Source organism: Dama dama, chromosome 24, assembly GCF_033118175.1.
Source record: "Dama dama isolate Ldn47 chromosome 24, ASM3311817v1, whole genome shotgun sequence".
Classification (NCBI taxonomy): Eukaryota; Metazoa; Chordata; class Mammalia; order Artiodactyla; family Cervidae; genus Dama; species Dama dama.
In genome coordinates, this window is record NC_083704.1 from 23,548,869 (window position 1) to 23,551,613 (window position 2,745).

Here is a 2,745-nt window from a genome sequence, read left to right on the forward strand (position 1 = left end):
ACAGCAGTAGGTATCTGAGTACTTGGGTGAGGGCTAGGGTTCTGCAGTCACCAGGAAAAGGCTGTCCTGATGATCATCTCAAAGTCGAGGGGGCTATATACTTTACATCTAAAACGTTTTAGTTTTTACCTCAGATATTCTATTTTGATCTTTTAAAAAATAACTTTCAACTTAAATTTTTGAGCTTTATAGAATAGAACTATAGTAACCGTTTTAATGTTCTTATCTGCTAATTCTGACATCTGTTCCGTGTTTGGGTTGGTTTTGAGCAATTGATTTTTCTCCTCTTTATAGGCTACACTTTTATGCTTTTTGAATACCTGGTGATGTTTCACTGGATGCCAGACATTATGAATTTTATGTAATTTTTTGCTGGATATTTTTTATATCCTTATAAACATTTTTAAAGCTTCATTTTGTTATGCAGCTACATTACTTAGAAAGAGTTTGATCCTTTTTCTTTAAATATTTTTTTAGAGAGAAAACTCCCTCAAGGCAGTAATTAGGAACAATTTTAGGACTTACCTTGTTTATTTTTCATCTCTTGGGTATCAGTGTCCTTTATTACTTGTTGTTGAGTGTTTTGAAAGCTGTTGTTTCAGGTGAGAGGATAAATCTACTTCCTGTTATTCCAACTTGGATGGTAGCAGACTGTGCTAACTGTGGCCAGCCTTTCGATCATTTTTATTATTATCACTCAATATTTTGATTGTTGTCTTCATTTTTAGATAAGAAGATAGAGGTTCAGAGACATTAAGTCATATAAAGGCAAAAGTAGTTTAAGACACTGCATTTTTTTCTCAGAATGAATGTGAGTAATCAGAAAAGTAAATTTACAAAGCAGAGACCAACAGGCCAGTTGCTGGTGACCTGTCTTATTACCCTCTTTTCTTCTCAAAGGTAAATTAACTCCTGATCAATTCAAAGTGACTTCGCTCTTTCTTACGCTTGCAGAGCACCAGCTTCTCTCCTTTTGTCTTTTTGAATCACTAATTTCTACCAGTGGATTCTATTTCTATGGATTTCTATGGATTTTGACTTCTTTGGGGATTTACCAGCAACCAGTCAAGTGTAACCTTATTTATTCAACAGTGAGGATAAAAGGGGTACTGAAAGAAAGTTCATGGAGAAATGAATATCTTTTTCCCAGTATGTTCTCTGAGGTGCTGCTGTCAAGTCAGTGCTAGGAGATGAGAATTGAGAATGATGGCATGTGCTATCAGATATTTACTCCTGTTTTTATATTATCATTTTATGGCATGATCTAATGAGAGGCTCTCTAGACTGGAGGCACCAGCCATGTGAACTTGAGTTCCAGCCAAGTTATCATTTGGCAGAGTGTATGTGTCCCCATGACCTTCACTGTAAAGTGGAGGCAGAAATACTCCAACTCATCTATTCTTGTAGGTCACTGAGAAGGCCAAACACAATCATGGATATTGCTTTAGTAGGAAACATTTAAAAGCTGAAGCTAACTCAGTGGGAGAAGGCGAGGGTGGGATGATTTGTGAGAATATTATTGAAACATGTACATTACCATGTGTAAAATAGATAACGAGTACAAGTTCTAGAGCATGAAGCAGGGCTCCCAAAGCTGGTGCTCTGGGACGGCTCAGAGGGATAAGGTGGGAAGGGAGGTGGAAGGGGAGCTCAGGATGGGTGGACACATGTATACCTGTGGCTGATTCATGTTGATGTATGACAAAAACATCACAATATTGTAAAGTAATTATTTTCCAATTAAAATTAATTAATTTAAAAAGTTGAAGCTAAGAAGGCTATTATTTGGGATTCTATTCCTTTGATAAACTAAATAGAAAGCAGGCATTCACCTTTAGAAGGAAGGCTTTGTTTGAGGATGCCACACTCAGGGGCATTTTTTTGTTTTGAATATTTATTTATTTATTTGGCTGTGCCACGTAGGTCATAGTTGTGGCATGCGAACTCTTAGTTGCAGCAAGTGGGATCTAGTTCCCTGACCAGGGATTGAACCCGGGCCCCCTGCGTTGGTAGTGCAGCATCTTAGCCACTGGACCACCAGGGAAGTCCTACTCCAAGGGGCATTTTGTCAGAGAAAAGGCATGTGGTTTAGCAGAAAATCCACAGATTTGGGAATTCAACTAAGATGAATTCTGCCAGCTGTGGTGTTTACTTACTTACATCTTGTTTTACTCCAAAGCTCATCCCACTTTGGACCCAGCTTTCAGATCAGTCACCATGGGGGAGTCTTGAGCCTGTCCCCTAGTCAAGCTAAGTGGCCACCTCTCCCCATAATGTGCCCTTCACCTGCCTTGGCTCCTCTAATCTGCCCAGAACATCTTGACCCAGCTCTCTATGTTACTCAAGCCCTGGCCCAGTTATCTTCTGGGAGGGCTTCCTAACAAACTGAAATCCTTTGTCTGTACATCTCCTGAGCTTTGTGCTGTTGCTCTAGAGTTGATATATAACATTTCTGGTTATTTTAATATATTTTCAGTCCTTCAAAATCTGGGAACAGACTTAATTCATAGCAGTATCTCAGACCCTCTGATGCTGAAAACATTTGAAACCGTTTTCATAATTTTTATCTTTTAAAAGAAAAAAAGAAGCTGATAACTCATCACATTTCGCCGAATCTTAAAACAGAAGATTAATTAAAGTAAAATTCCCCATTTTCCTCTAACCCTTCCTATCTGTCTTGCCAGTGGGAAGAACCATTCACAGTTGGGAGCAGTAATCCTTTAGACATGCATTCGCATGGTATGC

General features: G+C 38.7%; 1 non-coding gene across 1 annotated transcript; it reads right to left on the bottom strand.

Moving 5' to 3' along the window:
• Window positions 1–1,971: 1,971 nt before the first annotated feature.
• TRNAG-ACC (transfer RNA glycine (anticodon ACC)) lies at window positions 1,972–2,044 on the bottom strand. Its single transcript has one exon. It is a non-coding gene; the product is annotated as a tRNA-Gly (tRNA).
• Between the last annotated feature and the right edge of the window lie 701 nt (window positions 2,045–2,745).